This window comes from Peromyscus maniculatus, chromosome 3, assembly GCF_049852395.1.
Source record: "Peromyscus maniculatus bairdii isolate BWxNUB_F1_BW_parent chromosome 3, HU_Pman_BW_mat_3.1, whole genome shotgun sequence".
In the NCBI taxonomy this organism is placed as follows: Eukaryota; Metazoa; Chordata; class Mammalia; order Rodentia; family Cricetidae; genus Peromyscus; species Peromyscus maniculatus.
The window spans coordinates 19284403-19294175 of record NC_134854.1 but is presented as its reverse complement, the minus strand read 5'-3'; the positions used below and the strand labels follow the sequence as shown (position 1 = coordinate 19294175).

General features: G+C 39.8%; 1 pseudogene; it reads right to left on the bottom strand.

Annotated features, from left to right (window-relative positions):
• Positions 1–5740: 5740 nt before the first annotated feature.
• On the bottom strand, positions 5741–6758 carry LOC102918189 (small ribosomal subunit protein uS5-like; annotated as a pseudogene).
• Between the last annotated feature and the right edge of the window lie 3015 nt (positions 6759–9773).

Sequence of the window (9773 nt, the reverse complement as noted above, 5' to 3'; positions counted from 1 at the left end):
TTTACCTCATTTCCCTTTAGTGCCCCAGCTTTCCCACTGGTAACTGTTACCTATTTGATTCATAGCTCTAATGTTAGAAGCATAACAAAGGAAGTTTTCTAACTAGGCACATCTACAGGTAGAACAGTGTGCCCAGTTGGCAGAATTTGTGGATACAGCATCATGCAACATGAAAGATAGTTTTGTCTCTAGTGGTTAATGTTTACCTCTGGTAAAATCTAAATTCTCTCAGTCAACTCATCAGCCAAGGCTGAATCAATTCACTTTTCATTCTGTACTATTTTATCTCTTATGGGGGATATACCAGGTTTTCCCCTGTCATTCTGTAAGCAACATAACTTAAAGCTTACTCTCAATAGTTGGCATTGTTTGTCCCTTTTCCTCACATGTTTTCAACATTTTACTAGAAATGAGGGCATTGCGGGTTTCTATGATCTGCTTCATTCCCTGTTCCTAGACTATTCCCCTTACCTCTTGTTATCATCTATTATTCACATTTCTTTCTTTTTTTTAAAATATTTTTTTTCATTTTACATACCAACCATAGTTCACTTCTTTCCCTTCTCCCTCTCCCTCCCCCATGCCCCATCCTCAGTTGGGGTAAGGCCTCCTTTGGGGAGTCAACACAGGCTGGTATACCAAGTTGAGACAGGACCAAGCCCCTCCCCTCTGCATGAAGGCTGAGCAAGGTATCCCACCATAGGGAATGGGCTCCAAAAAGCCAGTTCATGCACCCGGAATAAGTCTTGGTCCCACTGCCAGGGGCCCCACAAACAGATCAAGCCACACAACTGTCACCCACATTCAGAGGGTCTAGTTCTGTCCAACATAGGCTCGCAGCTGTCAGTCCAGGGTCTGTGAGCTCCCACAAGCTTGGGTCAGCTGTCTCTATGGTTTTCCCTATCCTGATCTTGACCCCCCACCTTGCTCCTATAATCCCTCCTTCCTCTCTTCAACTGAGTTATAAGAGCTCAGCCCAGTGCTTGTCTGTATCTGCTTCCATCAGTTACTGGATGAAGGTTCTATGATGACAATTAGGGTAGTCACTAATGTGATGACCAGGAAAGGCTAGTTCAGGCACCTTCTACACTATTGCTAAGAGCCTTAGCTGGGGTCATCCTTGTGGGTTTCTGGGAATTTCCCTAGTATCATGTTTCTCCCTAAACCCATAACGGCTCCCTCTATCAAGGTATCTCTTTCATTGCTCTCCTTCTCCATCCCTCCCCCAACTCAGCTATCTTGATCTCTCATGTTTCCATCCCTCATCTCCTCCCCACCCCCGACCCTCAGTTTACCCAGGAGATCTCAACTATTTCCCCTTCTTGGGGCCCTCCATGAGTGTTCCTCTTAGGGTCCTCCTTTTTACCTAGCTTCTCTGGGGTTGTGAATTGTAGACTGGTTATCCTTTGCTTTACATCTACTACTCACTTATACCATGTTTGTCTTTCTGGGCCTGGGTTATCATCCTCACTCAGGGTGATTTTTTTCTAGTTCCATCCATTTGCCTGAAAGTTTCAGGATGCCATTGTTTTTCACCACTGAGTAATACTTTATTGCTTAAGTGTATCACATTTTCTTTATTCAGTCTTTGATTCAGAGGCATCTAGATTGTTTCCAGGTTCTGGTTATTATGAATAATGCCACTGTGAACACAGAGTATGGTTGAGCGTCTTTTGGGTCTATGTCCAAGATTGGTATAGTTGGGTCTTGAGGTAGGTTCATTCCCAATTTTCTGAGAAACCACCATACTGATTTTCAGAGTGGCTGTACAAGTTTGCATTCCCACCAACAGTAGAGGAGTGTTCCCCTTGCTCCACATCTCCAACATAAGCTGTCACCAGTGTTTTTGATCTTAGCCATTCTGACAGGTGTAAATTACTATCTCAGAGATGTTTTGATTTGCATTTCCCTGATGGCTAAGGATGTTGAACAATTCCTTAAATGTCTTTCAGCCATTTGATATTCTTCTGTTGAGAATTCTCTGTTTAGCTCTGTATTCCATTTTTTTTAATTGGATTGTTTGGTGTTTTAATGTCTAGTTTTTTGAGTTGTTTATATATTCTGGAGATCAGCCCTTTGTCAGATGTGGAGTTGGTAAAGATCTTTTCCCATTCTGTAGGTTGCCATTTTGTCTTATTGGCTGTGTTCTTTGCCTTACAGAAGCTTCTCAGTTTCAGGAGGTCCCATTTATTAATTGTTGCTCTCAGTGTCTGTGCTATTGGTGTTATATTTAGGAAGTGGTCTCCTGTGCCAGTGTGTTCAAGGCTACTTCCCACTTTCTCTTCTATCAGGTTCAGCATAACTGGATTTATGTTGAGGTCTTCGATCCATTTGGATTTGAGTTTTGTGCATGGCAATAGATATGGATCTATTTGCATTCTACATGTCGACATCCAGTTATGCTAGCACCATTTGTTGAAGATGCTTTCTTTTTTCCATTGTACAGTTTTGGCTACTTTGTCAAAAATCAGGTGTTCATAGGTGTGTGGATTAATGTTAGGACCTTCAATTTAATTCCATTGATCCACCTGATGTTTTTATGCCAATACCAAGCTGTTTTTATTACTATAGCTCTAGAATAAATCTTGAAGTTAGGGATGATGATGTCTCCAGAGGTTCCTTTATTATACAGGAGTATTGTTCTTTTGAAGTCTGTGAAGAATTGTGTTGGGATTTTGATGGGGATTGCATTAAATCTGTAGATTGCTTCTTGATAAAATTGTCATTTTTACTATGTTGATCCTACCTATCCATGAGCATGGGAGATCTTTCCATTTTCTGATATCTTTTTCAGTTTCTTCCTTAAAAGACTTAAAGTTCTTGTCATACAGGTCTTTCACTTGTTTGGTTAGAGTTACCCCCAAGATATTTTATGTTATTTTTGGCTATTTGTGATGACGTTTCTCTGATTTCTTTCTCAGTCTGTTTGTAATTTGTATATAGGAGGGATACTGATTTTTTTGAGTTAATCTTGGATCCTGCCACATTATTGAAGGTGTTTATTAGCTGTAGGAGTTCCATGGTAGAATTTTTGGGGTCAGTTATGTAAACTATCATATCATCTGCAAATAGTGAAAATTTGACTTCTTCCTTTCCAATTTGTATCCCCTTGATCTTTTGTTGTCTTATTGGTCTGGCTAGAACTTAGAGTACTATATTGAGTAGGTATGAAGAGAGTAGACAGCCTTGTCTTGTTCCTGATTTTAGTGGAATCACTTTGAGTTTCTCTTTATTTAGTTTGATGTTAATTGTTGACTTGGTGTATATTGCCTTTATTATGTTTAAGTATGTTCTTTGTATCCCTGATCTCTCTAAGACCTTTATAATGAAGGGGTGTTGGATTTTGTCAAAAAGCTTTTGCAGCATCTAATGAGATGATCATGTTTTTTTTTTCTTTCAATTTGTTTATATGGTGGATTACATTAACATATTTTTCATATGTTGAACCATTCCTGCATCTCGAAAGCCTAATTGATCATAGTGGATGATTTTTTTCGATGTGTTCTTAGATTTGGTTTGCCAGTATTTTATTGAATACTTTTGCATCAGTGTTCATGAGGGAGACTGGTCTTTGATTCTCTTTCTTAGTTGCATCTTTGTGTGGTTTGGGTATCAGAATAACTGTAGTTTTGTAAAAAGAGTTAGGCGATGTTCTTTCTGTTTCTATTTTGTGGAACAATTTGAGGAGTATTGGTGTTAGCTCTTCTTCGAAATTCTGATGGAATTCTATGCTGAAATCATCAGCCCTGGGCTTTTTTTGGTTGGGAGACTTTTAATGACTGCTTCTATTTCCTTTGGGGTTATAGGTCTATTTAAATTGTTTATTTGGTCTTGATTTAATTTTGGTATGTAGTACCTATCCAGAAAATTGTTCATTTCTTTTGCATTTTCCAATTTTGTGGAGTACATGGTTTTGAAGTATGACATGACGATTCTCTTGATTTCCTCAATGTCTGTTGTTATTTCCTCCTTTTCATTTCTGATTTTGTTGATTTGGATGTTCTCTCTCTGTCTTTTGATTAGTTTGGATAAGGGTTTGTCTATCTTGTTGATTTTCTTGAAGAACCAACTCTTTGTTTTCTTGATTTTTTTGTATTGGTCTCTTTTTTTCTATTTTACTGATTTCAGCACACAATTTGATTATTTTCTTTTGTCTACTCCTCTTGAGTGGGTTTGCTTCTTCTTGTTCTAGAGCTTTCAGGTGTGCTGTTAAGTTGCTAGTATAAGATCTCTCTAATTTCTTTATGTGGGCATTTAGTGCTATGAACTTTCCTCTTGGCACTGCTTTCATAGTGTCCTATAAGTTTGGGTATGTAGTAACATTTATTTTCATTGAATTCTAAGAAGTCTTTAATTTCTTTCTTTATTTCTTCCTTGATCCAGTGATGATTAAGTCTAGCATTGTTCAGTTTCCATGAAATTGTAGGCTTTCTGCAATTTGTGTTGTTGTTGAATTCTAACTTTATGCCATGGTGTTCTGATAACATACAGAGGGTTATTCTATTTTTTTTTGGTATCTGTTGAGATTTGCTTTGTGACCAAGTATGTGGCCAGTTTTAGAGAAGGTTCCATGAGGTGCTGAGAAGAAGTTATATTTTTCTGTGTTTGGGTGAAATGTTCTATAGACATGCATTAAGTTCATTTGAGTCATAATATCTGTCAGTTCCCTCATTTCTCTGTTAAGTTTCTGTCTGGCAGACCTGTTCAATGGTGAGAGTGGGGTGTTGAAGTCACCCAATATTAGAGTGTGGGGTTTGATGTGGACTTTAAGCTTTAGTAATGTTTCTTTTACAAATGTGGGTGCCCCTGTATTTGTCGCATAGATGTTCAGAATTGAGACTTCATCTTGATGGGTTTTTCCTATGATGAATAGGAAATGTCCCTCTTCATCTCTTTTGATTAATTTTAGTTCGAAGTCTATTTTGTTAGATATTAGGATAGCTATACCAGCTTGTTTCTTAGGTCCATTTGATTGGAAAATCTTTTCCCAACCCTTTATTCTTAGGTAATGCCTGTCTTTGAGGGTGAGGTGTGTTTCTTGTATGCAGCAGAAGGATAGATCCTGTTTTCATAGCCATTCTATTAACCTGTGTCTTTTATAGGCAAATTAAACCCATTGATATTAAGAGATATGAATGACCAGTGATTGCTAATTCCTGTTATTTTTGGTTTTGTTGTTGTTGTTGTTGTTGTTGTTGTTGTGTGTGTGTGTGTGTGTGTGTGTGTGTGTGTGTGTTTTCCTTCTTTGGTATTTGCTGGTGTGAGGTTATCTATTGCCTGTGTTTTTGTGGGTGCAGCTAACTTTGTTGGGTTGGAGTTTTCCTTCTAGTGCTGTCTGTAGGGCTGGATTTGTGGACAGGTATTGTTTAAATCTGGTTTTGTAATGTAATATCTTGTTTTCTCCATCTATAGTGATTGAAAATTTTGCTGGGTATAGTAGTCTGGGCTAGCATCTGTGGTCTCTTAGGGTCTGCAGAATGTCTATCCAAGACCTTCTGGCTTTCAGAATTTCCATTGAGAAGTTGGGTGTAATTCTGATAGGTCTACCTTTATATGATACTTGGCCTTTTTTCTTTGCAGCTCTTAATATTCTTTCTTTATTCTGTATGTTTAGTGTTTTGATTATTATGTGGCGAAGGAACATTTTTTTTGGTCCAGTCTATTTGGTGTTCTTTAAGCTTCTTTTATCTTTATAGGCATGTTCTTCTTTAGGTTGGGAAAGTTTTCTTCTACATTTTTTTTAACAGATTTAATTCACTTTATTTTTCTTGTATAAAAACCCTTATGTGGTGGCCACAGCTGGAGCCTGGGTTCTCTGAACAGACACTCTGGTTGGGTTTTCACAAGATAAGGAGATTTGGTGAACACAGTCTCTTTCCAGAGGTCGGGGGTCAGGTAGCTGTAGGTCTTGGAGATGGCATCAAAGGTGGCCTTGGCAAAGTTGCCCAGGGTGGCAGTGCAGCCCCTGGCTGACGTGTAGCAGTCATCAATACCGGCCATCATCAGTAACTTCTTAGGCACAGGAGCAGAGACGATGCCAGTGCCTCTGGGGGCAGGGATGAGACCAACACAGAGCCACAGCGGCTTGTCACTTTGCACGGGATAGTGTGGGGCTTGCCAATCTTGTTCCCCCAGTAGCCCCTCCACACAGGGACAATGGACAGCTTGGCCAAGATGATGGCCCCTCGGATGGCAGTGGCTACTTCCTTGGAGCACTTCACACCAAGACCAACATGACCATTGTAGTCCCCAATAGCGACCAAAGCCTTGAACCTGGTCTGCTGGCCAGCCCGAGTCTGCTTCTGCACTGGCATGATCTTTAGAACCTCATCCTTTAGGGATGTGCCCAGGGAAAAGTCAATGATCTCCTATTTCGTTTTTCTTTTTTTTATTAATTAATTAATTAATTAATTTATTTTACAATACTATTCAGTTCTACATAATAGCCACTGATTCCCTTGTTCTCTCCCTTCCTGCCCGATCTCCTATTTCTTAATGGGAAGGGAGAACAGGTAGATCTCCTCCAGGGACTTGATCTTCATGTCCTTAACCAGGCGGCCCAGCTTGGTGACGGGGATCCACTCCTTGTCTTCAACTTTACCTCCATGAGCCCCGCGGCCTCCGCCACGGCCACGGCCCGGACCACGACCGCGACCCCCAAGGCCGCTGCCGAATCCTCCGCGGAAGCCGCAGAGGCCTCCTAGTCCTGGGTCCCCAGGTCCTCCAGACCCTCCCGCTGCACCGGCGTCGTCTGTCATTTGGTGTTTTCCCGAAGAAGAAGCTTCTTCTACGATTTTGTTGAATGTATTTTCTGTGCCTTTGAGCTGGAATTCTTCTTCTATCCCTATTATTTCTAGGTTTGGACTTTTCATGGTGTTCCAGATTTCCTAGATGTTTTGTGTTAAAAGTATGCTGGATTTAACATTTTCTTTGACTGATGAATCTATTTTTTCTATCGTATCCTCAACTCCTGAGATTATCTCTTTCATCTCTTATATTGTTAGTTAGGCTTGCATTTGTAGTTCCAGTTCATTTACTTAGATTTTCCATTTCCAGAATTCCCTCAGTTTGTGTTTTCTTTATTGCCTCTATTTCAATTTTCATGTCTTCAATTATTTTCTTTACCTGTTTAGTTGTTTTTTCTTGGCTTTCTTTAAGTAATTCTTTGATTTCTTCCAATTTTTGTTTGTTAAGGGAGTTTTTCATTTCCTTTTTAAAGGCTTCTATCATCTTCATAAAGTTATTTTTCAGGTCATTTTCTTTTGTTTCATCTGGGTTGGGATGTTCAGGTATTGCTGTTTTAAAACCACTAGTTTCTGGTGGTGCCATACTATTCTCTATGTTGTTGGATGTATTCTTACACTGCTGTCCACCCATCTCTTGCTCCAATCTGTGCAGGTGGAGCTTGTGCGTAGGGGTCCCTCTCCCTCCAATCAATGAAGGTAGGACCTGTGGCTCCAGGGGTCATTGATGCCCAGGGGGATTTTTGGCAGGGAGAGGATGCTGCTGCCTGGTCACTGGGGCTTTGGCAGGTGGGGAAGGGGCAGGGGATGTGACCCCAGGGGCTAGGGCCTAGACATCAGGGCTGCCCACCTGGGAGCTCAACCACTCATCCCTTCCTCCAATCAACGGAGGTGAGGCCTGTGGCCTTATTGCATTTCTCTTAGACTCTTGTGGTTAAAATCATTCTCTCCAGAACAGTTAGGCAAATTTGTAATATGATCATGAACTACCGTGACTCTTTCAAGCTAGTCAAAGGGTACGTTGGAAAGGCAACATCCTGTTCTTGAGAATCCTGAATTCATGGCCACACTTGAAACATGAACGGCTTTAGGTGCTGAATCAGGTCCACTGTATATTTTTAACAACCTCCCCTCTGGCTCACCCAGAGGAGAGTCATCAGGGTGAAGTTTCCCTATTGTAATAGCTATTGTATCCGTAGCTCTGAAAAAAGTGAGACTAGAGGCAGCCAGCACTATGACTTGTATAAAGAGCAAGGAGAGCAGGTAGCACATATGGTCCGGCAGTGAACCAATCCATCAGCCTTGCCAAAACGGTCAGATTCTCCAGGGTCTTGCCACAAGGAGAATTTGTTTGTGCTGTTCTCAGGCTTTGTCCACCAAAGAAGTCACATGGCTGCCAGCATCAGGGGACACAACTTCCTGTAACTCCAGTTCCAAGGGATTCAGTAGTCTCTCCTGGCCCCTTCAGCACCCCCACACATGGGGCATACAATCACACAGGTGCATAAAGATAAAAATGAATTTCAAAACAATAGCAACAACAAAGCAAGAAAGCAAACAAAACAAGGAGAGGAAGACAAAAAATAAAGAGTAGAATTTTTAGACTTAAAAGTCTGGTGTCTTCTGTTTGAAATAGATTTGACCCAAATAAAACAAATGAAACCCACCCAAACCCTGCCATGAATCCAGGATAAAGAAATGGAATACAAAAGCATGGGCAGTAAGAAATAACATTAAGTATTCAGAAATGTTGATTGCTAAGAAAGTGTACTTTAGTGCAGTAATCTCTGCAATTCTAAGTGACATCAATGAAAGCTTATTGTAGAGGTTAGCCAGGGGGAGAGTTTTGCTAATGCTTTCTTATTTTGAAGCGGGCCAAATAACTGACTATCTTTAGATGTTTTGGAGCAATATCATATTAGTACATATAAAAACGTAAGGGTGATGCCAGAAAAACAGGAGTAGAATGTGAAACTTTCCAACTGTTATAAAGCCAATAATTTTATAAAATATTACAGAAAAGTTAATAGGTAGAAAACAGAATGTGCGATATCAATGGAAGCTTCAAGAGGCCATTAAACAATAAATATGAATAGGTTAAATTCTTCTACTGAAAGGCTGGATAAAATTCAGATGTAGATAACGAAGAGGAGAAAGAAAATAAGATAACCTATGATGACTGGATGTAGAAAGGCTCCTGACCAAACAAAAGCAATTGTGAACTGTGATAAAATATTCGATAAAATACAACTAAAGACACTGAATTGTTCCCAATTGCTGAAAGGTACAAGAATGGATTCAAATCATAGTTTCAAAACACACAAAACAAAATCAGATGTGATGGACAAATCCACAACTACATAGAACTCTGTTTTGTAAAATGAAGAAAAGTAGGTAAAAAAGGCAGACCATTGAAGTAATTTGTTAAGCTTGCTCTATAGCATATTTTACTGATATAAAGTACTTTGCACACCCAAAATAGAGACATCATATTTAAAACTTCTTCAGAAGCCCATGTATTTGTGAAATAGACTTCAACAGGAATCTGAAGGAATTCCTTTTACTTTACATGTTCAAATATTACACGACACAGTTTCTATTGCTGTGAAAAGACACCATGACCATGGCAACTTTTATAAAGGAAAACATTTAGTTGGGGGTGGCTTATAATGCCAGAGGTTTAGTCCATTATCATCATGGTGGGACATGGTGGCATACAGGCAGACATGGTGCTGGAGAAGGAGCTGAGAGTTCTACATCTTGATCTGCAAGCAACAGGAAAGAAATTGTGTACTGTATATAGCTTGAACACCCATGAAACCTCAAAGCCTGCCCTCACAGCGACACACTTATGTCAATAAGGCCACACCTTCTAATAGTGCCACTCCTAACAGGCCAAGCGTACAAACACATGAGTTCATGGGGGCCATACCTATTCAAACCAACACATTTATCATTCCATAAAATTAGAAAATATGAAAGCAAAAAATCTATTTTCATCTACCTAAATAAATTTTGGGTAAAGAGAAA